Genomic DNA, 27416 nt, shown 5'->3' with positions numbered 1-27416 from the left:
CAAAAACAAGAAGAAGACTCAGAATGAGAAATTTGAAGCCATAACCTAAAAATTGCATGAAAGGGAATGTCATAATAGTATAAATCATGATTAGAACTTGAGAGATTCATGTATTTTCTAACAGAATATTAAGCTGATCAGCTTTGAATTTACTCTTTTCTTTTTCTTCTTCATTGTGGCTGATGTAAAACTTAGACGTGGTTTTGGAGTTTGATTTTTGTCCTTTCGAAATATTGCTATTTGGGGGTTTTGTTAGCTTTCTTTTTTTTTCTTTCTTTCTTTTCTTTTTTTTCCTACCAATCTCTTGTTGGATGTTGAAGTTGGCCTTGCTGTTGCTCAGAGGGGAGTTCCAGGAGGCCAGCCCTGCTGAACTACAGCAGCCTGTGGATGCTTTCCTCCCTACATTGTTTGCTTAACTTATTCTATAATCTTCCCTGCTGTTTCATGACCTGGGTGCAGTTTTGTTTTATGGGTTTTCTTTTCAAATGCTAAAGATGAAGAACAAGAGAGCATACATTTCCCAGGCATCAAAATATGAATAGAAATAAACAGACCTGAGATACTAAGATACAATCACTCAGAGCAACTGATTTCAGTTTGACTGGTCTGTATTTCTCTCATTGCCTGATTGAAGGTTACTGAATAAATCACATTTTTCGCTCATCTTTTGGAACAAGAATGTGTCTTCTTTTATAGCTTCTATAATACCTAGTGCCTCCCTCATTATTATTTACTCTGTCTTTTTTTTTTTTCTTTTCTTGCTCTCTATCATTGTCATCTCTTGGACATATGTGCATAAATAAAATGCCAGGCACAGTTCAATATATATGCTGAAAAATGAATTAAAAAAAAATAAAAACCCAAACCAGGAAAACCTAGTGTATCTCAAAGCTTCTTAGAGCTGAAGTAGTAATAAAGGTTATACTTTCAGAAAAGAGTCATGTGGTTGAGTCTGCACTGGCTCGTTACCATGTTTCCATTGAATGAATCAGTTATGATAGACTAGCAAATTTTTGGCACTCAGGAGAAAGTACCACTGATTGATGGGCTGAAGTGAATTGTTCAGAAAAAACTTTGTTTAGTGAAGGGTTTTTTTGTTTGTTTTTCTTTTTTTTGGAGGGGGAGGATTACAGTGAGGTGTGGATAAACATTTATTAAAAGGGATAGTGTGTTAATAAAATGTGTTTAATACAACGCCAGTTCCTGCTTTAAAACAATGCCAACATTCTTTTTTTAAAAGATTTTGTTTATTTATTTTTAGAGTGAGGGGGAAGGTACCAGAAACAGAGGACGAGAAACATCAATGTGTGGTTGCTTCTTGCTTGCCTCCAACTGGAGACCTGGCCGGCAACCCAGGCATGTGCCCTGACTGGGAATCGAACCACCGACCCTTTGGTTCACAGACCAGCACTCAATCCACTGAACCACATCAGCCAGGCCAATGCCAATATTCTTAATGTGTGGCAATGGTGCATTAAAAAAAAAAAGAAGAAGAAACAATTAATGAAATGCCAGAATAAGATTCATGCAATTGCTACAAAACTAAAACCCTTTCATGAATTTAAAACATACAGAACTTCCTTTGTATAGAAAAAATTAGTAATGCAAAATACTACATGAATAAAATCAGTCTTCAAGGCTTAAACTTTCAAATACTCACTTTTATCTAAATGCAGAAAAAAGCTGGTAGAAATACTCTGTACTGAACAACAAAATATACAAACTTTCCTAGAACAAGATCCTGCTGTAGCCAATTCTACCCCACTGGCTCGGCTAGTTACCTCAATCTGAATAAGAAACGCTGTTAAATTTAACAAAGAACATCTGTTTTTCATTTGAGGTACATTCAAGTGTTCATTAAAGTGTCCTAACTGCTCTTTTCTTTTTCTATTTCACAATGGCTTTCCTTTCTAATACGATTGCAAGTTTAGCTCATGACTTAAAAAGCCTCAGAGTCATTGTGGCATTTCCTTTGAAAATGCCAGCAGAAACAGGGGAGAAAGCTGAAATCCCTGAGTTTAATAACATTTTACTACCATTCACCTTTTCCATACTTCCTAGGGGTGTTTATTTTCTACAATTATTCAACTAGACTTCACTGAACCTGAATGCCCCAGAGGCCCTCACTCCTGTCTGCTGGGAGGCCCAGGAAAACTGAGCTTGAAAGTGAGTTATTGGTATTAGCTCCTTTGATGGAAGTATTTGGTCACCTTTTATAGGAGGGAAAATCAGTTCAAAATAGTTTAAATGGAATGCCTCAGATGGCTTCGTTCTGCCAAATTTATTTGCATATATAATTTATCCTGAATGTCAAAGACATAATTTTTCAAACATTTCCTTTGTTTTCTTGAAAGTGTTAGTCCACTGAAAATAACAAATAAACTTGGACACTTATTTCCTTGAAGAAACAGAAAATATTTTATAGACTTATAGGGCAGATCTGACAGATTTTCACTAAAAAAAATTGCATCTAAATACAACCAAAACCACTTTCATTTTAGTAAATGACTAAAGCTAACTAATCACCGAAGTACATGTTTAAGTTGAATTTGAAAAAGAAAGTATATTTTTAAGCATACTTTAAAAACGTTGATCAGTGTATCTCTGAAGTAAAAATCGTTTTGAATTTTAGATAATTTAGGTCACATTATACTAATATTCTACTTGATAATTAATAAGAGAAATGTTGAATTGCTTTGTGAGTGAAAAAGCAGTGCAGACATTACCAATCCCAGAATGAAATAGACTTTATTAAAAAAAATCACTTATCTAATCTGATGAATTATTTTGTTTGAAAAACAACACCTGACTCATAGTAGGATCTTAATAAACATGGGGGCTTCAAAAGTATTTATTGAATAGAGAATTGAAGATAATGAGCCAAGTACTATCATCTCATTTCATGGAAAAGATGTCTTTCATTTTCTGATAGCACTCCAATTCCCTGTCCAAGTCCTTTGGCATACTTTTTTGCATCATTTCTGAGACATAATTGACATATAACATTGTGTAAGTTTCAGGTGGACAACATGATGATTTGATGTATGTATATATTGTGAATGGGATATTTTGCATAGAGAGCATGGTTCTAGTATGTTATCACGGTGACTATATCTTTTATTCCTATTTTAAAAGATTATCTATACATATAACAATTATTGAAATTTTCCAAATTAAGTTTTTGATCATTTGGGAAAAGACCACGTTTTGGTGCTCATAAAAATGTTACACGTACCCAGGAAGAAACAATGCTTTGCTGGTATAGCCCGAGTCACTGTATAGTTTTAAAAGAACTAAATATATTTTACTTAAAATGTACTATTCCTATAGGAAAAGCTTTAATTCACAAGTTTTCTTTTCTCTGAGGGTCCAATAATAACTATCCTTTACTTAACAACTTATATGCCAGCAATTCTGCTTAATCCTTCACATGTATTATTTCATTTGATCCTTCCATAAGCATAAGGGAGATATTTTAAAGGTAATTTTTATCCTCACACTACAGCTGTAGGAGAGTGATGTTCCAAGAGGTTAATACACTGCCCAGAGTCACACACAGCCAGTCAGTGGCTGGGCTGATAGTCTGAATGTACAATCTGTTAATTATACTTGAGGACAAAGACTCTCCTGAGAATCCACCAGGACAGTAGAATAAATTAGGTAAATGAATACTGAGAAACCTGTATTAAAATCTTGAAAAAGAGAGGAGATAAGAATAAGATGGAAATCATGAATCAATTCTGTTTGGAACAGTGCCCTGTGTCATCATCCCTGATTGGGGCTAAGAACATCCAGTTGAGTCATGCCTAGAAATAACCAGGGTAAATAATTCGTTCCCTTCAGGGAATCTGGAGCCAGCCCATCTGGGATGCTGGCCAAGGGGTTGTTATCCCTGAAATCAATTGGGGCTGGGGCTGTAAAGTTTCCTAAAGCAGCCAGACAAGGAGAAGACAGACAGTAAGAACAGAGTCCTTGTAGAGTACAGAGTCCAAAGCTACCTGTCACTTTAAGAAAAAGCCCAAAAGGTAAAGTGGGAAAAGATAAGGACCAACCAAAAGACAGACCATTAGAAATAAACTGGAAGAGAATAGGAAGCTGAAGCAAACCCTGCAGAGCCTAAGAACATGGGACAAGAGAACTTGGCTTTCACTAAGTGGATAAAGCCTTTGCAGAGTCAAGGTAGACACCCCAAAATGACTAGTACGTAAAAGAAATTTTTAGTCTAGCTTTGATAGCTATGCATAGTTTAGAATGTGATGTCTAAATAGTCCTCTCACAAGCATTATGTCAGATATTAGACAAGAAACCTATTTATACTTATTTGTTGTGAATTGGTCATGTTCTCAGTCCTCTGTTAAGTACAAAGGGAAAAAAAAAAAGCTATAGTCTGAGTTTACATCTGGTTGGGGGGGGGGGCACAGAATAATCTCCATCTCCTTTGTTCCAAATGTAACCATTCAGGGAGCATCGCTCTCATTTGATCCCCCAGACATCATGTCAACACTCTTTCTTTGAAATGTCTCTTGAACCCAATACTTTCTTTTACTTCCTTTTCCCACCCCTCTGATCTAGGCCCACAAACCTAGACTAGCAATTCCCAAAGCTGCTCTTCTTTGGGTGACTAATTCCATGGACGATTTAGAGCCCCCACTCCTACAATCTTAATACCCCCTACCCCCAAAAGGATCCTGGGGTTAGAAAGTGTAGGAAACATTGTGTTAAACATCATTAAACAGGTGTCTTTACTGAAGAATTGCTTAAGACCTCTTAAATATGCTAATTGGATTGTGCTTCACCCAAAATACACAATATAACTTATTTAACCAAAAATCCCTTCTTTTGAGGAAATGCAGGACTACTGAAATAGATTGCAGAGGGTGGTTTCCTCATTCCCATCTTCAAGACCACTCCACACATTTCCACCATATTGTCTGTCTGAAGATACTACTGTGTATACGCATATATCATCCACCTAATCACAACTTTTAGAGGCTCCTCTGATTCTTTATGAAGTCTAAATCTGTCATCGCTTCTCGGTCTTTTGGCTAAGATCAAGTGTAGTATCTGTTCTTATCAGTTTAAATTTGGCAGCCTGTCAAGGTATGACCCTTCCATTCAACTAGTCTGATCTCCTCCTATTTCTTAGATTATCCTACCTTCCACATATTTGTGTGTGCTATTTATGTTGTATAGAATACAACTCTGATTACTCCACTAGTCTCAGTTTTAAAACAGACAGATTCTTCTCTCATGGATCTTACCTACTTCAAGTAGGAAGAGAGGCACAAAAGAAACAAAGAAAAAACCTAGTACATTAGATGGTGATTCGTCGTCGTCGTCGGCAGCCGTCCGTCTCGAGAGACGATGGTGTAGCTTCTTAAGAGTCTATCTGCACCACCGAGAATGGCTGTGCAGTCCGACTCGGGAGTGACACGGTATCTGTCTCCTCCCGTGTTGAATCGACATCTTGCGATGACGCTGAAGCTACAGAGCCTGGGCAGGGTGATATGGAGGGTCTGCTGTTGCCCATGCAGCAGACCCCCCCTCTCTTCGCAGCTGAAGGGTCCAAGGGAAAGACGGAGTCGATACAGCTTGGCTTCAGGTGCGCCGCAGGAGTTGCCGGTGTTGACTACAACGTCAAACCGCCTTAGGGACTCCGGCTCCGGATTTTCTGTCGGGGTTTACTCCCTTAGCCTTTCCCCTGAAGAGGTATGCCGCAAGGCAGCGGAGGTTTTTTGGAGTCAGAGTTTTCCTTCTCTGAAGTCCTGAAGACTAGAGGTCTGGAATCAGGGTGTTGGCAGACAGGCCCTGCTCCCTTTGAAACCTGTAGGGGAGAATCCTTCCTTGTCCTTCCCTAGGCTTCTGGTGATCGTTGGCGGTTCCTTGGCACTTGTTGGCCTCTAGATGCCTAACTGCAATCTCTGCCTTCATCATCATGCGGCATTCTCCCACCGTGTTTCTGTCTGCACATGGCTGACGTCTTATAAGGACATCATCAGTCATTGGTTTAGAGGACCACTCTGTGAAGACTTCATCTTAATTTAACTAACTATATCCACAAATACTCTATTTTTAAATAAGGTCATTTTCCAAAGTACTGGGTGTTAGGACTTCACCATTTGGTGAGTGATTTTTAAAAGAATAAGTCTTGCAACAGTTGGAAGTGTTTTTAAATTTCAATTTATTATGTCTTTGAAAATTACCTCAATTTTAAAGGTAAGTGAGAGATAACATTCAAGAATAATTTGTACCAGTAACGATGCCTCTGATGAGGGCAGATTAGAAAGATGGAAGGAAGGACACATTTCAACTCCTTAAAAATTGAGCTATCAAAGAATAAAATGGGTTGTCTCAGTGCCTAGGGAAGAAAAAAGAAGTGACCTATAATACATTAGGTTTCCTTCAACTTAAAGATTCTGTTATTTAAGTTATGCAGAAATATATTTTTATTCAACATTTAAAAAGTGTTTTTAGACAGTTAGTGCTATCTAATAACTTACCTATTGGAATGATACCTTGTAGTTTACAATTTTTTTTACATGGTTTATCAGTCCTCACAACAGCCGTAAGAGCTCAGTATATGAATGAACAGACTGAGCCCTACAAAGATCAATCTGTGGTCCTAGGGTACCACATTTGTAGGAATAAGAGCACAGGTACAATTGGATACCCACATACCTTATACCTGAATATTTAAAGATTATACATCAAGCAACAAACAGTTAAATATGTCCCAGCCTCCTGCTTGGAAAACATATCTTCAAACCACAATATTTATAAAAACACTTGTTAATGATCAAAAGTTGGAAGAATATAAAATGTGACTGAATTTAATTATTATTAATAATTAGTATTGCAAGTCTGAATGTCCTATGATGGGCTTACAATATTTCAAAATATATTCATAATTCACAAGATATATTTATTCCACAAAATATATTTTCTTGAATTCATTTAATAAAATTACCATGCTGTTACCAATATTTTCACATTATTTGGATTCTATTGCATATAATGATCTATAACTTTTAAATGTAATTGGATTGAAAGTAAATACATGGTGATTAGTACAACAGAAATAATAGTTACCCACTAAAACTTATAGAGCTGCCATTTAAGTGGGGACAGAGGCAAGTAAAGTTTCCCAATAAAGTGTCATGTTAGCAAAGACAAGAAACAGGAGAGGAAACACACCATGGGGATGTTAGAAAGGAAGAAAATTCTAGAAAACAGTAATAGCAAAGGCTAAGGGCATAACTGGGAGTATGCTTTATGAGTCTGGGGAATCACAGAGAGGCTGGCATGATCGAATCACAGTTAGTGAGGAGAGAGGGTAGGAGGTGATTTTGGCAAGGTATATGGGGGTCAGATCATTTAGTGCCTTAAAGACCATTAGCTATACCTCTGAGTGAAATGAGAAGCCATGGAGGGTTCTGAGCAGAGGAAGCACAATATTGAACTTGCATTTTAGCAAGGGATACCTCTGGCTATAGAGAATAAAACAAAGCAGGTGGAGCAGGGAGTTCAGTCTATTTCAATAACCCAGCTGGAGAATGGTGGCAGCTTGTGCCAGAGTTGTAGCAATGAAGTTGTTGAGAAGTGGTCAGTTCTGGATGTGTTTTCTAGGTAGAACCAACTGATTTTGCTAATGGATGAGATGTAGAGTGTGAAGGGAAAAGCAGAATCAAGCATAACTCCAAGATTTGGGGGCCTAATCAACTGAAGGATGGAGTTGTCATTAAATGTGTATTCAAATATTTACACATCTATTACTCACTACCAATAACATTAATAATTTTCCAGATACTATTTTAGTTGCAATTTGAAACCTTGAAAAATGACATGTTTTAGAACCTAGCACACAATATCACACATGTAGGTAAGCCAACGTTTCCTTAATAAATACAATAATGAAATATGTGTAAGAATAAGGCATTTCAGTTTTCTGTAAACCTGTCTCTCAAAGGACATTCTTTGCACATTACCTCATTGATAAGAGGATTTTTGCGGAAGGAAAAGTTATATACAATTAAATAAGTTATGGCATTAATTCAACCTGAAAAGCTATTCACATATGGCTCTCTTGGTGAAAGACAAGTGGAACAACAAAACTTCTTACAAAAAGAAGAATTAGAGGTTACTTAGAAGGTTGAAGAAGGTTGCCAAGGCAACAAGGTCCTTCAGAAGTATGGTTACCATGCCTCATACATGAATGTCATGCATTTTAACTATGACGTTATTCAGCTTCTAACTAAATACAAATAGATATGAGATATTATTAAGTTAGGGATAAATTAACTGACCAGCCAGAAGACAAAGAAAAAAACTGTTTGGTCATGAGAAAGGTTTTACTAAATTGACTACTAAAACAAAAGAGATAAGTGTAATTTCTAGAAAAAGTATATGTGTGATTAAAAGTCTAAATATACTTAAAAAGGCAATTCAAGTCTTCTTAAAGAAATTTTTACCAAAGCAAACACTATTTTAAGCAAAAAGAAGTGTACATATATACACAAACACATATACATACTGAATAGAATATATATACACACACACACTACACATGCTTATGCAGCTCCCCTTTTATAGATTCATGAAAAACTTCACAGTTCTGAAAATGTGGCAAATGCATCTTTCAAGTAAACAAAGTTGATTTCTCTAGATTATTTTTTCTTAACTACCTAATTCCTATCCATCATTCAAGGCTCTGGGAGCCTTATTAAGTTTTTCCAACCTATAGTGGTTCTTCTGTGAACTCACTCACTTCATATAATTCCATTCACATTATCCATAATCACAGCTGTCCATGACACCTCTTATAATTGCAATACTACACTTCTAACCTGCTTTTACTGTTTGCCATGTCATTGCTACTCAAATTAAGTATGAGTTTTTGAGGGCAGAGTACATGTCACTTATTTTTCAGCAGCTAATAGGTAGTGGTATGGGAGCATTATAATGCTTTATTGAATATATAAATTGATTCAGAAATAAAATTTGTAAAGATATATTTATTTTCTTTCTTTTAATTTTTGAAATTACCTATTGGGACATAAGCTTAATAAAAGTCAGTCTTAAAATAAAGGTTTATCTTTGGGATAAAAATGCATATGGAAATAATCCAATCACTTAAATAAGAATTCTGAAAGAAAAATAAAAGCTATTAAGTTAAACCAGAAGATTGTTTAGACTCTTCTACTTTCTCCTGACCATGTTTATGATATTTTCCATGTTGCTTAAATCTTAAATATATATAACTATATATAACCATAATTTAAAAGAATGCATTTGTTATTATCTTGGAAAGGGGACCTACTCAAGTGTATGGAGAGGTTTTATAGTCATTGCCTTTAGTATCAGTTCCTAAGGAAATCTCCTGACCAAGAGCCTTCTCTCAGTAATAGCCAACCCACACAAATAATGTGTGGATTCAAATATATGAAGAGTCTAAACACAGAGGTCTATAATTCCAGTTTCAGTACTTTCTCTCCACTCCCCTGTTAGGAGTTTCCAACTGAACTTCAATTTGATGGCTTTTCAAGTATCTAAATATATACATATATTTCTCCCATATTACTAAGATCCTTTTAACTCTAGTCCTCTAAATCTTTTGCTACATATTATCAAGAGTATTGACACTTAATGAAGCTTTTTTTTTTTTCCAAACTGTAGTACAATAAACCTGTAGAGCCATAGGAATCTTGGCAAACCAATGGGACCACCTGAATATTCCAACAGAACCTAAATATTTTACGTGATGTGAGATAATGTCCATGAGAATAGCTTATAAACTATAAAGCTCTAGGGAAATGTAAGATCAGATGACATAGCCCACAGACTACTCAGTGCAAGATTTACATTCCATTTATGCATACTTACTAAAAAATATATGTCTTAAGTAAAACTAAAAAAATATGTTTTAAATAACCCATTGCAAGGAACATACACCTAAGAGAGAACCCTGGTTTATTTGCCTGATATATATGGTGCACTTAGACCATGCCATTGTCCTCCCCCAATAGTACCATTTAGTACAAACAGAGAAATAATTTGTTTAGCTATATAATCAGAAGAGACTGCACACAATAAAAGAAAGCATTCTGGTTTTTAAATGAATAAAAATTGATTGTGTCCCTATAAAAACAAAATTGGCAGAGTGTTAACTGCATTTCACATAAACATCTGCAGCGGGCGGCCTCTCTGCTGTGCTGTAATGCAATATGGGACACTTAGGAACAAATGCATCCTCCAGACGAGTTCAGGGAGATTTCCTAAAAGCACCTGATGAGATTGGAAAAATCGGATTAGTCAGAACTGCTCATGACACTTAAAACAAAGGGAAGTCTTTAAACAAAATTATTTTTCACTTCTCTCTTGATAAATTATATGCAAATTAGTGTTGATTGAAAAATGTTTGCCTGAAGGTAAATTCACACTAATAAAGAAGAGGTTGTCTTGCCTCCGACATGGTCCCTCTCATCAGGGGGACTTTAAAATTAACTACACTACTTCCTTTTTGTAAACTATTTCAATAACAGTATGATGATGTTAGAGACATGCATATTTTATCTTGAGAGAATTTCTGAGTTTTATAATTATGACATGCATGATTTTACATTATGCTTAGTTCAAGGTGTGTGGATATGTATACATGTATATATTTCTTCAGTGTGTACACACTATATATATACACACACATATATATATACATATATATATATACACACACACAACACATACACTTATAGCTATATGTACATGCATATACACATTATATATTTTTGAAGTATGTACATGTGTTTTTAAGCTACCCAAGTTTTTCATATTTTTAGTCCATTAGTTTAAGGAAAAGCTGTTGTTTCAGTCAGAATTTCTTTTGGGGGGGTTAGTTTCACTCTTGGTACAATTTTTCAAAAATCCTACCCTGGTTATTCCAATAAAGATTTTTGTGTTATTTATCTCCCTACCAAAATATCAATGTACAGTGTTAGAAAGAGTAGAATTCAAATTCTAGCTCTCCCTGGTGCCAGATTTAAAACCAGAAACAAATTTATGAAGAAAACTCTTTATAACCAAGACCCTGAAGCTTATCTTTGAGGGCTCAGTTTCCCATCTCTAAAATATGTAAGATATTGCATAGCTCTTTAAAATATGTAAGATTGTACATAGCTCATAACCAACTAACTTGATCATAATCAAATGGTCTTTAGTTAATTCAGTAAGTTAATTTAGATAATATACTTATGTATAAAGTATAACCTACATAAGTAGAGTATATTCAAACATTTACTATCATATACATAACATTGTGCTGGGCACTGAAGAATGCCATAGACATAAGTCACAGTCCTTGTTCCCAAGGATCATAAGATCTCATGGAAGAATTATAGACACAAAATATTTAATAAGATTAAAATGAGTGTTATAGGCAGGAAGTGCTCTCAGGGTTGATCAATGCAGAGGGAATGATGGTGATGAGTTCATGAAGAATGTGAGGCTTGTTACAGTGTTGCCTGGATTGTAGGCAGTGTGCATGCATAGAGAGGAAGGAGGTGGTAACCAAGTGGAGGGTCCAGGAGAAGCTGGAGTAAGCATAGCACATAAAGGGAGGTGGCTGACACTGGCTTAGTTATACTGAGAGGCCTAGGCAGAAGGAAAACATCAGGAGATAGACTCTGCCTTTAGCTTATATGACAATGTGGCAAAACTTGCAAGGAAGGGCCAAATCTGTGTATTGTGGTTTGAAAATGTCCTCATGGATCTTGCAGATCACAGCAGTTAGTAAACCTGGAGTTTGGGAGGTGAACCTTGAGGAAGAAAGGATAGGCCAGAGGAGACCATGAGTCAAGCTCAAATAGCCAGGCTACACTGGATCAGTCAGGTTTCAAGGAGCCAGCCAAGCTGGGACCCAAAGATGAGGTGAAAGATTTTGATTCAGGTTCCCTGTACAGTCCCTTAATCAGCAAAGCCAGTGGAGGCCTACATAACATGATAAAGCTGAATCTTAGAAAAGTCAACACTTTTTCCATGCTCACTATCCAAGGTGGCACCAAAGCCAAAGTAGAACTCATGATGCTTAACCACCTCCTTATAGCTCCTTCCAAAGCACCACCTCTCCAATTCCTTGCTTCCCTGCAATTAGCTTCTTTGCTATTTGAGTTTGTTTGGCCTCCAATGAATGGGAAGGACAGTGACCAGGTAGTTATCCCAGCTTCTAAGAGTTAAAGAGAGGAATACGTAACAAACTTGGGAGTGGGGTTCCAAGTTGAAGTTTGACAGCCAGTTATGTATTAGTTGGGATGCTGGTCATTCAGCTGGTGTCCCAGGATACATCTTGAATGCTCTTAAATGACATTCCATTTGACCATGATTCTGGGACTTGTACTTCAGGGTAGATCCACATTTTCCAATTAATTCATTCAGTAAATACTCACTGGATTTCGCCATTATTTCTTGCTTTCAAGAAATTAGTTGACTTGCCATTTATTTTGGTTCTAGTGGCATGAAAGTAGACTTATAAATCTTAATGGGCCATGCCAATTCTTCCCTTCCCATAACAAATATTAACTAAGCTGCAAGAACATTTGTTAATTTACTCACTCCACAAATATTCACTAAGTACCTACAGGTACTAAATGAAGTATAGTGAGTACTTTTAAGCTTAATGAGTAGGCAGGTCTCAGCTTCTCCATTATGCTAGATGTGTGTATTAGCTCTATGAACACACTCATCTAAAAGGGTAACTATGAGAACTAAATGAGTTCATATATGTTAAATGCTTAGACTATAGCCTGGCACATATTATCTCCTTAATTAATGTTAGTTATTATGATTAGTAGAGAGTGGGTACACCAAACCAAGGATGTCTTCTAAAGTAGAGACACTTGTATAGAATGTTGAAGTGTTAGAAGGTATTTTCTGTTTAGAAGTAGAAGGACTTGAGAGGCAGATTGAAATAGCCTGTGGAAGTCATGGAGATGTGAGCCAACAAGATAGGAGTTGCTCATTCTGCCTGGAGCCTAAAGATTTGGCACTAGGAGCCAAGGGGGTTGTGTTTTATTTAACGGTGTTGGGAGCCATCAGAAGATTTTATGATGGGAGTATGACATGATCACTTCTGTGCTTTAGAAATATTGTTCTGGAAGCTCTTTGAGCCAGAAGGGCAGAAAGGGATGAGTGCTTGAACTAAGGCAGGGATTGTGCAAGTGAAGACAAGAGGACGCAATCAAGGAGTTTGGGAGGAATTCTTCATATGACTTGATTAGTAATCAGACATGGGAAATAGGTGAGGGAGAAGTACAGCATGACAAAAGTTCCAAGTCATGGGCAACTATGTCAAGGACAGGGCATTCTCTAAGATGGGGAAGACTAAACATGCAACAGGCTTAGGGGTGGGGAAGATAAGTTCAGGTTCAGACCTGCTGAGTCTGAAACATGGGATATGCAGGTGAGTATGTGCAGTAAAGGCCCCTGGCTGGTTTGGCTCAGTGGATTGAGCGTCGGCCTGCGAGCTAAGTGTCGCTGGTTCGATCTTCCAGTCAGGGCACATCAGAGAAGGAAAACTCTGATTCCAAAAAACCTCCGCTGCCTTGCGGCATACCTCTTCAGGGGAAAGGCTAAGGGAGTAAACCCCGACAGAAAATCCGGAGCTGGAGTCCCTAAGGCGGTTTGACGTTGTAGTCAACACCGGCAACTCCTGCGGCGCACCTGAAGCCAAGCTGTATTGACTCCGTCTTTCCCTTGGATCCTTCAGCTGCGAAGAGAGGGGGGGTCTGCTGCATGGGCAACAGCAGACCCTCCATATCACCCTGCCCAGGCTCTGTAGCTTCAGCTCCACTGGAGAGGACACTCCAGCGTCATCGCAAGATGTCGATTCAACACGGGAGGAGACAGATACCGTGTCACTCCCGAGTCGGACTGCACAGCCATTCTCGGCGGTGCAGATAGACTCTTAAGAAGCTACACCATCGTCTCTCGAGACGGACGGCTGCCGATACGATATGTGCAGTAAACATCTGGATACGAACATGGACCTCATAAATCAAGTTCCTATTGCTCATCTCTACCTGGATGTCACTAGAGATACAACTTTTGGAGTTATGGGTTTTTAAATTTTAGTTAACAACATGAAAATAGATATAGTTGCCTGAGAAGAGTATATAGAGAATAAAAGAATATATAAATCAGAAAAAAAAAAAAGAAAAAAGAACCATGTCTACATGGTACAAGCTCCTATTAAGTTCCCTAAAACTGGAGAGAAAAATGAAGAGCCCCCTTATGTAGACACACACATGCTTGGGAGAAGCCCATTTAAATCTGTATGTGAACTATTTTACAGAGCAGGTTATATTGATTATGAAAGTTCAACTCTTTCTTGCACTCATCAAAACTACAGAGAAGTCCAAGAATAGATTGAAGCATACATGCACAAAAGAAAGGAAAGAAACAAAGAAACTTCCAAGATTTGAGACCTGAATGACTTGAGGAGTTTATATGTATCAGAGTAAGCAGTGGAGGCAGAGATACACCTGTAATTTTCTTTGGAGTCACTTACATAATGAAGACAGGTAAAGCCGCCCAAATTAGTTGGGAAGGCCAATTTCTAGCTGTCCCACATAGAACCAATACTGGGAGAGCAAATGGGGCAAATATCTCAAATAGTCCCTACTATAGATTGCTATTTATGGACTTGAATCAACAGAGTATGGTATGAGAAAGAATACTGGCTTCTAAGTTAAGCATTTATGGATTCATAATTCAGCTACTCTACTTATTATGTGATTATGGACAAATTAACAAACTTGCTCATGTATCATCTTTCTAATATTAATTAAATATAATAATATAACCAACTTGTAGCTTGTTATGAATTAGAATAAAGTTAGATAAATTATTCTAGCTAATATTTTTTTATCTCTTATTATGAGCAAGGCAATGTGCTAAGCTCTTTGCATGTACTGTCTCTTTAATTTTCACAACAGCTCTCTGAGGGAATGGACTGAACCATTAATTGATGGATCTCATGGGAAAAAGACATTCTCTTTTGAAGACATTTGAATCCTGAGGCAACTAAACTGCTTTCTAGATAATGAGATTTCCAGGTAACAGAATCTTGTTTTCATGTTGGTATAAGCAATCATAACATATGCATGTGACCCTCTCCAAGTTTACCTAGAAAGTGATTGAGATATAAGCCTACATGTATCTCAGAAATCCATAAGATACATGCAGCTAGCTCCAGATTCTGCTTCTTCACCTGAGGGTGGCTGTAATACAATGTGGGCCATTTTCCAGAGCATGGTATATTGACTATGAAACTCTACTTTCTTCTGGTGTTCATCAAGACTTCTCAACTGGTAGATTCTCAAAGTATGCTTTACAGAGCACTAATTTAGGTATTAAGGCAGGAATGTGTTATGAGTCCCATATGCATAAACTCAGTTTATCATTGCAATACCACTCTGTGCTATTATCATCATGATTCTACAAATATGCAAACTGAGATACTTGAGATTTAGTTGACAGAAATCATAAAGCTAATACATAGGGTAGGGACATGTGTACCCCATTTAACATATCCTGGCCAATAATGATGTCATAATAGTTTATCTCTGAAATAATTTTCTGTGTGTGTATAATAGTTTACTTTTTATTCTCCCATGCTTTACACTCACAACCAAATGACAGCCAGTATAGGGCACTTAATTATGTACTCTCAACCAGTGAGAATTAATGCATCTTACAGCAGATATTGTTAGCCAATTAGCTATTTTCTAGACTAATCTAGATGGCCTCCTTATACTAGGACCTGCCACAAAGAACCAGAAGAAAGAATACCATGCTAGGTATTAAAACATGAGTTAAAGAAAATGGTACAGAATAGAAAGATAATAATGAACAAGCCCTCTGACATCATGTAGACTGGGATAATTGATCAAAAATCTATGATTCTTAGTGGGGAAAACCTATGGGCAGAAAAATTATGGTCATTATTTTAGAAATATAAAGAAAATGAAAGAATTATTTTTTAATGTATAAAGTGCATCTACAAGAGAATTGTGTTATAATGATTATGTACAACCCTCCACAGATGCTACATTGGCCTGATTCATTAGCACACCCATATCCAAGAATACTTTCCCCAGGCCCACCCTCCAAACAAAACTGTGAACATTTAGTGTTTGCCATGACCCTACAAGTTCTGAGATTGCTTCATAACATCTAATTTTAATATCTAAGTTTGCTCTTATGTAAAATAGATTTTTTTTTAACCTTAGGAATGTTAAATTTTCAAAGAACAAGTAGACAGCTTCCTAGAATATTTCTACAAATATTAATGAGATTAAATACTTATTTTCCTTAAGAAGATGCAAAAACAAGATCTTATAATTTGATTCCAATAAGTTTTACAATCTGGATTCATACATATGTGACAGAATTATATTTTCCATAAATATCTACTGACTAAATGAATTATTGGTTTGCTACAGGTATTTCCAAGAAGAATAAGAAGTTGTTCCACCCACTTCATGCTTAGGTGACCTCTATCATAACTTAGGTAGCCAGTGTACAGAACATGAATTCTCTTCAAGTTACAAAAGGAAAGCCTAGCATCCCTTTCTAACAAAGAAGCAGGGTCCATGAGCAGGATGAGTCAGAGTGGGGGCAGAGGTAGACTTCCAGGACTGAATCTAAACTTGGTCCATAGTCAGGCATTCACAGTTCTAAAAAAAGCATATGGACACAGATTCAGAAAAGAGAGCAACAACAAGAGAAATTAACTCAAGAGCAGAAAGCACAGTCAGAAATAGAGTATCATTTGCCAAGGACAGAACACATGGTCTCAGACCAAAAGGAAGCAGAGAGAGGAACCAAAGAAGATTTTGGTACTAAGGATATAGAACACAGTATTGAGAATCGAGTAAACTAGATTAAGGTGCAGATAAGGACAGGAGGTGCTGCCAAACAGGGCTGATATTAGGTGGGAACAAATTGGCACAAAGGTGAGAGGGGGGATAACTTGGTGTTGAGGAAAGGAGCATCCTTATGTGTTTCTTGCTCAAAGCACTAAACCTACACAGAGAAGTTAGAAATGTTAGGAGACAGAATTATACATTTGAATTTATCCCCTTAGAGAGGACTATGCCATTCACCATTCAGGCTGGATTTGAACTGTCTGCCCCATCAACTAGATCTAACATCGTGGGAGGTAGTAATAGTAAAACTACCTTTAGAAAAATATTCCTCAAGATGGCCGTTACCAATCTATTTGTGGAAAATATGTAGTTTTAAGTGCAATTTTAAAATGTAATATTTTTTCCAAGAACTTGAGACGTTAATTCAAACCATGTGTGAAATCGAAGAGAAATGAAACTCAAATCAGACCCTATCAAAAAAAAAAAGCCTATGAGTTTTCACAAGATAATGAACCCAATGTTTTAACATTGCCACTAGTAGGGTAGCTTTTGTTTGGTTTTATTTTATTTTAGTTGTGTGTGTGTGTGTTTTGAGAGATTTTGAATGTGCTTCCAGACTCTAGCTGAGTTCAGCAGTTAAATACCTACCTTCCTCATCCATTTCTTTTATTTATAAAACTCCCATTCCATATTACCTCTTTTACTATTCATTAATACACTGAATGATTTGTTCTGGGAAAAGATTGGATTTTAAGCTTCATCTAGAGATTTAGTAGAAGAGAAGTTGAAATTGGTAGCTGAAATGGAGACTTTGTATTAACAGAATATCAAAGACTGACTTGCCAATGAAACACTTTTTAAGGAAAATCTTTCAGTTAAGTAAAATGCAAACTATGACTTACCCTTTGTATATGCTGAATTCATAATTATATTTTTGTCTAGCTTGATGTCAAATGACAGTAAGAATGTAAGGAGTAAGAACTAATTTTTTTAAAGTAATGACATTAATATTTGCTTTAGGATTTTCCTTGTGATCACAAATCATTCTAAATTAACAAACATGTGAGTGCTATAGGTCTTAATTTTGCATCACAACCTCCTTTCTGCCTTTTCACTCATTTTCTCTCTGGAACTGCACATGAGGAGAATGCAATTGACGGAAACAGGTAACCAGTCTCAGACATAAGGACTTGGTAAGCATATATTTTTAGAAATCATTTGGCTTTATTTCTGAAAAGCAGAATTCCATGAAAAATTTAAATCACTATTTTGCAATATTATTTATTAGACATTCATATATGCCCAAATTCAAATAAGTTTTAAAAAATATCCTCTACCTCAAGGAAAACTCCACACTGAAACACAGAACAAAAATGTAGCTCTGTCTTTGATAAGAAGACAGGTGACCAGCACTTCCTCACACTCAGCATAAATATTAAAAACCATCCTTTGAATTACGCTGACAGCTGCCGTTTTCAGGCCTGATGGTGAGCTCTGACTATCCTACAGCATTTTCCATCTCCCTGAGGCGTGTTCAGAGGCAACCAGGGTGTTGTAATTGCTATTAAGCAGGACTATTTGCTCTAGACTTTCGGAGGTTGAAAATGATGCTAAAATATTTTACATTACACTTTGGGGGCATCTTTTTAAAATGTTCCTGCGATGCTGCTTGCAGCACCGAGCCCCGCAACATTTTAAAAAGCCAACAAGCACCTACCTTGATCTGAATTTGTTATAATTGGCAGCTCTGGGCCCTCATTATTGGTAATTCTGTCTGATTTGTATATTACACAGAGTGCCATAGTGAAGGTCCCAAGTTTTGTGCTTCCTTCACCACAAAAGGCAATATCTCTCTTTATCTTAGTTACTTTTTCAGCACTAGGCCCTCTACCTCTTTGGGGTCTTTAGATTCCCCAACTTGCAATTGATCTAAATATATCTTGCCTTAAACGATTGCTAAATCACTATCTGTCATCAACCTCAATCCATTCTTCAAAATGTAAGCATCTGTAAAGTCTGCAAAAGCCAGAAGCACCTCTTCCAAAGCCCTCTTCATATGTGCTCTGTGAATTGGGTGACATCATCCTTTCACTAGAGCAATTTCACAATGACTGACATTACTAAATAGTAAAAGAGCATTTGTTTTCAACTATCCCTAGTTGTCTGCACTTCTAAAACTATTAATATTAATCTGCTTTATGTAGTTAACATTTACAGGAGAAGCTCCATCAAATTGCATTGAAATAAATTGTAGTAATTCATAGCCATTGAATACTAATATATACAAAGGGAACTAGAAAGATTCCCACAGAGGACCTCCCTAGGGTAGAGACTGCAATCTCTGCCTATTGAATTCACCATAAAATTATAACCATAAATGTATAAATTAAAATGGAACTACATTTCTCTAATGCCTTCCTAACTTCCTTAAAGTGATTTCACAAGAAAGCAAAGATCATGAACTAAAAATATGCAAAGGAAGAAATGCAAACAGTCAATAAACATAAAAAATATTCATTTGAATTAATCATGAGATGTGCACACCATAACATCAGGTTGGTGCAAAAGTAATGTCCGACTTTTTTAAAAGAAAGTTTTAGATAATATTTATTAAATTTGTGTCTCTTCTTATAATTTTTTGATGTCACAGTGAATAATTTTACCTTATTTTTTCAGATTACGGCAGTATTGTTCATAACCATCTGCAATATTTGCACCCATGTTCATCCCATCTAAAGACCACATTAGAAATGTTTTACTCTATGAGTTTCATAAAGGTGCCAATGCAAGTACAGCAGCAGTCTATTCAGATGGCTTATGGGGACGATGCAGTGACTGAAAGAAGTTGCAGAAGGTGGTTTTCCCATTTCCAAAGTGGGGATTTCAGTTTGAAAAACGAGCCAGAAGAGGGTCATCCAAAAAAACTTGATTCCAAAGTGTTGGAAGCTGTTATCACAGAAAACCTCACAATGACCTCTAGGGAACTTGCAGAACAATGTAACATAGCCCATACAACCGTGCTATGCCAACTGAAAAGAATCAGAAAGGTTTCAGTAGTTGGAAAACGGGTCACACAAGAAATGTCTCCAGAGAATCTGCAACAGTGTTTTGCTTGTTGTAAATCATTTTAGGTAGACTTGTTACAGGTGCTGAGAAGTGGACCCTTTACCATAACATTAAATGCCACTGATCATGGATCAGTTGAGGAGGAAGAAGAATTCAACAACCAAGAGGAGAACTTCATCCAAAGAAGATCATGTTGAGTGTATGGTGGGCTATGGAAGGAATTATCCGGAATTATCCATTATGAACTGTTAGACAACCATCAATTATTGCTAATCTTTACTGTGAACAATTTCATCATTTGAAAGCAGCTTTGAACCAAAACTGACCCTCCTTAATCAACAGAAAGGGTGTCATCTTCCATCACGATAATGCTCGTTCTCACACAGCTTGACTCACCAAAAATTTCTTGAAAGAGCTTGGTTGGGAAATCTTGCTTCATCCTCCATGTTCTCCTGACCTTGCTCCTTCTGATTATCACTTGTTTTGGGGACTACAGAACCATTTTGATGGTCTTAGGTTGACATCAAGAGAAGAGGTTGAAAATGAGTTGGATTCATATTTTGCTTCAAAACCTAAAGAGTTTTACAAACATGGCATTTATAAGCTAGTTGACAGATGGAATGAGGTTCTAGAAAGCAAAGGAGGTTATGTTAATGAATAAATATTTTCATAATCATGGGTTTTTCATTTTTAAAATAGACCTCAAAATTTGACATTATTTTTGCACCAATCTTATACCATTATTACCCACCCATTAAAATGGAAAGAATTTAAACCATATTTTAATGTGATGAGGGTACAGTGAAATTATAGATATGTTTATTCACTGATGATAGGAATATAAGTTGATAAATTGTGTTAGAAAATGATTTGGCACTATGTTTTAATAGCTTTCAAAGGGTACATGACTTTGGATATAGTAATCACACATCTGGAGTAATTCCTAATGTACACACGTTCATCATAGCAATAAGTGTAATACCACAAATATAAAGCAACCAAAATATCCAAAAATAGAAAAATGTTTTAAAATTTTGGTATAAATAAATTAATTATATGCTGTCATTTAAAATTATATTTTCATAGAGTATTTACTTATATGGAGCAGAATATAAAACTATATATAAGACAACTATAAGTTACATATCTATACACATACACATATACACACAAAACACCAGAAATAAATATATAAAACACCAAGCTGGCTATGGGTTTAAGAGGAACAGTTTTTGTTTATTTTTTAAAATTTCATTTTTATAATTTACTCATCAGAGTTCTTCTCTAAAATTGTTTGTACATTTCTTTACCTTTTACTAGAGAAGATAGTAATTACATGGTTTCTTGTGTGGAAAACTATGAGTTGGTAGAGTGAGCATATCCTAATTAACTATTTTCTGACTTACGAAGTTTTTAATCTTCTAATATCAAATCACAAGAGATTATCAGTAATTAGTATATGTACCAAGGGTACTTTATATTGTCAGGGACTTGAGTTTGACTCACTTCACGTCCTCATTATAGGCTTCTATTTTGTTAAAGCTAAATCCAGTCTCCAGACACAGTAAACTCTGAGCATCTAAGCATATACATACTACAGTCAAATTAGGAAGTGAATGCCTTGTTCTATCTGAATGTATGGATGTTTTACTTTAAAAAAGATGACAAGTATATAAACAAAAAGTTGTTTTAAATATAGAAAATACAGGGAAGTTTTAAGAACTTTAATCAATGGTATTCAACCCTGGTTACATACTTAAGTCATCTGGGAACTTTAAAAAAAATTACTGATGTTCAGGTGAAAACCCTAAAATTTTGACTTATTTAGCCTAATGTGGGCCATGAACTTTGAAACTTTTCTTTTAAAATTTCGAAGATACCAATGTTAGAAATCATAGTTGTACTTTCTGACACTGTTAACATTCATTATTTGTACAAGTATTCACTAATTTTTTTGTCTTCTCACCTAAAATCCTTACTGTAATCCTATTGACTTCTTAGAGTACATTACCTGACATGGCCAGAATATGTTTCCTTTATCATCAGCCATATTCCACCCATCACCTTGAACTGTTGAATATACTCCTAAAGAAGGCTCCTAGGTATTACATACTCCAAATATGGCTACCTATAAGTTCCTTAGTCAATTCAAAATGCATTAAGGGGGAGCAATGGGGGAAAAAGTGGGACAACTGTAATAGAAAAACAATACATAAATTTAAAAAATGCATTAAGTTTTTGGTGATGGTTTGGATATGGATAAAGAAGAAAGTGTTATTAAAGGGGAACTCTAAGACTGAAAGCTAGAGCAACTATGTAAGTGGAGTCTTACCTGAAGACAAAGAAGATTGGAGGAGATAGAGGCTTGGGAGGAAAAGCTTTTGAGTCCAATTTTGTACATGTTGAGTTTGAAGTGCTATTATAACATCCACAATTAAGGTGCAACTGCATAATGTATATGGAGATCGAAGGCAAGAAGAAAGTAAATAGATGAGCCTATATAAGGGTAGGGTTTTGCTAGATGGGTGAAGAAAAACTATACTACACCACACACACACACACAAAAGAGGGGCAAGAGGATCTTACAATAATGGTAAATGTGTTATTAAAATGGTGACTTATGGTCTCTAAACTAGATGGGGTAGAATGGGAAGATGACTCACAAGCTTCCAAAAAGTATTTGAGGCCAATTACAAAAACAAAGCAGAGAGAGAGAGTCAGTATTAGCATCACAACATCACCTTATGCTTTCACTCACCTCTGATGTAAAATCATTTTCTCCTTGCCACCATTACACTGGTCTCTCTTATATCTGTCATGGGTGTGGGGGTTGTCCATACAGTCACACAGAGTGTGTTAACAGTTTTTCTACTTCCTATATATGCTTTCTCAGAGAAGGAAAACTCTGACTCCAAAAAACCTCCGCTGCCTTGCGGCATACCTCTTCAGGGGAAAGGCTAAGGGAGTAAACCCTGACAGAAAATCCGGAGCCGGAGTCCCTAAGGCGGTTTGACGTTGTAGTCAACACCGGCAACTCCAGCGGCGCACCTGAAGCCAAGCTGTATTGACTCCGTCTTTCCCTTGGACCCTTCAGCTGCGAAGAGAGGGGGGGGTCTGCTGCATGGGCAACAGCAGACCCTCCATATCACCCTGCCCAGGCTCTGTAGCTTCAGCTTCACTGGAGAGGACACTCCAGCGTCATCACAAGATGTCGATGCAACACGGGAGGAGACAGATACCGTGTCACTCCCGAGTTGGACTGCACAGCCATTCTTGGCGGTGCAGATAGACTCTTAAGAAGCTACACCATCGTCTCTGGAGACGGATGGCTGCCGACGGATATATGCTTTCCAGATGTAGTTACTTAGCATCTAAATATTGTTATGTCAGTCACATGTTCATTGACCATTGCTTATTTGAGAACCAGTCTGGAATTAGTGAGACTTGTTTCTAACCCTGGTTCTGTCATCAACTGTTGGGGTTGTCTTACCATTTGTAAAATTGCTAAATTGATATCTCAGTGGTACCCTCTAGTTTTAAGATTCCAAAAACAATGACTTGTATCGATGAGGTTGCCTAATAGTCTCACATTTGCAGAGATTTTTTTTTTTTTTGAGGTGGGGAGAAAACATAACTCAAAAACCTTTTCTTACTCTAGGCTCAGTAAGAGACTTCCCACGATTCTCTGACATAGTCTGGGACTTCTCCCAAAGTTGTCCCATGTGCACTATTGCATGCCCTCGGTTCCCATTAGCTGAAATTTGCTGGAGGAATCCCAAAAATCTTGTATATTTAGACTATGTGACCAAATCATTATATGCATTTCTCACTTCTTTTACTATAATTTTTGCTTTCAAGTTCTACAAAACCTGTACCTAATTCAATTCTGTCCTCTTTGTTTCATATCAATACTGGTTTTCAAAACATTTTCAACTCTTTTATCTTTAAGTTTATCATAGCATGTTTTTTAACTAACCAAATTTCTCACACTGATTTTCATTCCCTTTGTTAACATAAAACTAAAATATCTGTGAATGTGCCTTGATTCTCTTGTCTCTTTATTAATCTGGGTATTATTATTTATACTTTTATTTTTGTTATTTAAATTTCAAATGCATTGTCCTCTTTGAAAGCTTTTCCTTTCTCCTTTTAAGTTGTTTTCTTCATATTTATGTTAAGTACTGTACCCTGAGAGTGCCCTGACACTAGAGAGTGATTTGTTTGCATTGTCTTCAAAATTTGTTGTGTTCAGCATATCTCAGTTTGGGACTCACAGCATTTTAAGTGCTCAATAGCCAGTCACATGTGGCCAGTAGCTGCTATATTAAATAGCACATATCTAGACAAAAGTTTTACGGTTTTCTATCCAATGGCTTAAGAAGCCAAAATGATGAGCTTTGGTGGTGAATCTCATGAGGACAGAAAGAAATGTGTTTCCAACCAGATTTACTCATTTATCTATAGACAGTAGAATGAACTGCCTTGTAAACCCAGTGAGTTCCTTTTCACTGGACCATTCTAAGCAGTAGTTAGACAATCACCTCAGTGAAATGTCAAGGAGGGTTTCATGTATCATGACATGAAAAGTCAAATGAGATGACCTCTAAGGTTAATTCAAGCTCATACACTCCAGGTCTGATACACTATTTGCAACCACACATTAGGCTTAGTTATTTCTTGGCATATACCTGTCCTTCTCTCTGTCTCTCTTTATCTCTGTCTCTATCTCTGTCCCCCTTACATGATACATATACACGTGTATTTATATGTGTGTGTGTGTGAGTGTGTATCATTTACTTAACCACAGCATAAGCTCTTTCTCCTATTCCTGCTGGTCTGCCACAATTATCACAGAATAGTTTAAAAAATTCCTCTGGACAATTGCTGAACTTGTAAAGACTACACAGTCTAATTTTGGCCTTCTTGTCATCATCCCTAAAATTTCCCCTTGTTCTTGGAATCCTCTGACCTTTATATTTTCTCTAATATCTAGTATATAGAACATTTTACTGTAATTTAAAGCTAATATAGAGTACTATGTAATTGGAATTGAAACTCATCAAATATGCCTTTCATGCTTATCATTGCTATAATCATAAGAGGGTTCACCACACAGATCTACTTAGGTAGCTATTCATGTAACTTTTTATCTATCATACCTAAATAATCTTTTTTTAGGCAATACTCTCTCCATTGCTCTGCCTAACCATTGCTCTAGATCAGCGATTTTCAACCTTTTTCATCTCATCGCACACATAAACTAATTATTAAAATTCTGCAGTACACCAAAAAAGATATTTGACAAAAAAATAGATATATCCAACAAAATATATATGATAAAAATAAATAAATAAATTTCTTTATGTATATTTATATTATATATAATATATAATATATATAGCTGATAAAAATAAATACATCTGACAAAAAGTAGATATAATTTTGATTCATTCACACTGGACAGCTGCTGTTGAATTGATTGTTGTCACTTTTTAAAATCTGACATTTTAAGGAAAAAGAAGTCAGTGCTTCTGACTAAATAGTCAGGTGTTGCACATCTTAAAAATTCTTGCAGCACACCAGTGTGCCTCTCTGGCACAGTGGTGTGCCCTGGCACACTAGTTGAAAATCACTGGTATATTAGATGAAACAGCCCCTTCTCTCAGTCTTGACAGACTGGCCTCATGTAGATGAATTTCATTAGTCAGTCAGTCCAAGGTCCTTGTTGCCTATCAAATCTTTGTGATTGTCCAAGCTATTCAGCGACTCCCAGCAGATTAGGGTGTGCCAAACCTGTCAGTGTCTCAAAGGTGGAGAAAATGCCCCCATGCCTATAAAGGCTTCTAGAGAACTACTACTTGCCTACCCCTTCTGCTCCCCAATGCAGGTTAATTGGAAGTTCAACCTTCAGGCAACAGCTGGAAGGGTCAGGATGTTAGATCTCAGTCTAGTTCCTATCAGGAAGAAACTGGGAGCTGGGATTTTTGTCTATTCACTCTGTACTGAGTCAGAGGCAATAGCTGCTGAGAGTGCCTTTGTGTGGTCCTGAGGGACCTGTGAATGCTGTGTCTCCATCAGCTCCCAGAGCTAAGTAATTTGGGGGCCATGCCCTCAGGTGGCAGCCATAACAATTGAACAAGCTTCTTCCAGGGAGAAGCTGACTTGGTTTTACTGATGGAATGAGCAGGGGAGAGACAGCAGGGAAGATGACCACCTGCCCTTTCAGGGGCCCCGAAGGATTCCAGTCAGCTCCTACATGCAGGCTGATCAGAACCTCAGGCAGCAGGAGGGAGTGTGTGCAGTCTGGTTTGTTCCATGCAGAAACTGGGGGATGGGCTTTTTTTGCCAGCTCCCTCTGTGCTGAACCCAGGAGGGATACCTTTGGGAAGTGCTTGTGTCCATAGGAAAACTTTTTTTGTTGTTGTTTATAATGGCCCTGTAGGCCTCTTGAATGCCCAGCCCCATTGCTGTCAGAGCTAGGTGATTTGGGGACCTTCCCCTCAGGTGGCTGGCTTAAAAGCTGAGGAACTAGATTTGTAGTCCAAACCTTTGCTCTCCAGTGAGAGTCTGAGTTGGGAGTTCCCTCCTGATTATATGGCGCTGTGTCCAGGGTGCAGTTTATTGCTAGAACATGTCTCAGCCTTTCTAACCCTTTTCACTGTATTTTCTGTCATTTGATGTGTAGGAGGCCCTCAATTAGTTTCTAGATCTCTCTTCGAGCAAACTGATCTGTATGTGGCTGTATATTTGGTACATATGTGGAAGAAGAGAAAGTTGGAAGCCTCCTATCTCGCCATCTTGGAGAAAGCCTCAGAAGTCCCACAATAATAATTCTTTATCATAGTATTTTTATTTGTTTAGGCCTGGTTGCAATGTAACCTATTAATACAATTCAAGGTTTCTAAGCCTCAACTTATTTGCTTCTCATAAAATGAAGGTAGCATAAAAAATAACAAATTATATAGTCATCATTCTTTTAAATACAATAATAATATGCATTCTACATCTACTACTTGTATAAAATTATAAGCCTTACACTTAAACTTATTTTCAGGCTCGCTTTCCTAGGGGAGTACTTGCTAAGGTCACAGTTCTGAACTTCACTGTCTGCTTTCAAAAATAGTATCTTTTTTTTAAAAGATTTTATTTATTTATTTATTTACTTATTTATAGAGAAAGGGGAAGGGAAGAAGAAAGAGAGGGGGAGAAACATCAATGTGTGGTCACCTCCCATGCGCCCACAACTGGGGACCTGGCCCACAATACAGGCATGTGCCCTGACTGGGAATCAAACCCACACCCCTTTGGTTTGCAGTCCGGTGCTCAATGCACTGGGCCACACCAGCCAGGGGGAAAAAATAGGATCTTTCTAAGCAACAAAGGATCATTTCTATTTCAGATTTTAAAAATATTTAATCTTTCTCATTATACAAT

The 27416-nt window shown here is 36.9% G+C and overlaps 1 long non-coding RNA gene and 1 other non-coding gene across 2 annotated transcripts in view; one reads left to right on the top strand and one right to left on the bottom strand.

Annotated features, from left to right (window-relative positions):
- Positions 1-1273: 1273 nt before the first annotated feature.
- LOC150004266 (uncharacterized) overlaps positions 1274-27416 on the bottom strand; it is a 111284-nt gene continuing 85141 nt past the window's right edge. The window contains exon 3 of the long non-coding RNA XR_016512280.1: positions 1274-1452. This is a non-coding gene — a long non-coding RNA (uncharacterized LOC150004266). The remainder of the gene's footprint in view (positions 1453-27416) is intronic.
- LOC150004267 (U2 spliceosomal RNA) lies at positions 5026-5216 on the top strand. The gene has a single exon (XR_016512506.1). It is a non-coding gene; the product is annotated as a U2 spliceosomal RNA (small nuclear RNA).

The sequence above is a fragment of the Furipterus horrens genome, unplaced genomic scaffold, assembly GCF_987537825.1.
Source record: "Furipterus horrens unplaced genomic scaffold, mFurHor1.1.pri manual_scaffold_7, whole genome shotgun sequence".
Lineage (NCBI taxonomy): Eukaryota > Metazoa > Chordata > Mammalia > Chiroptera > Furipteridae > Furipterus > Furipterus horrens.
Note: the sequence above shows the minus strand (reverse complement) of the source record. Positions and strands in the feature narration are given on the sequence as shown.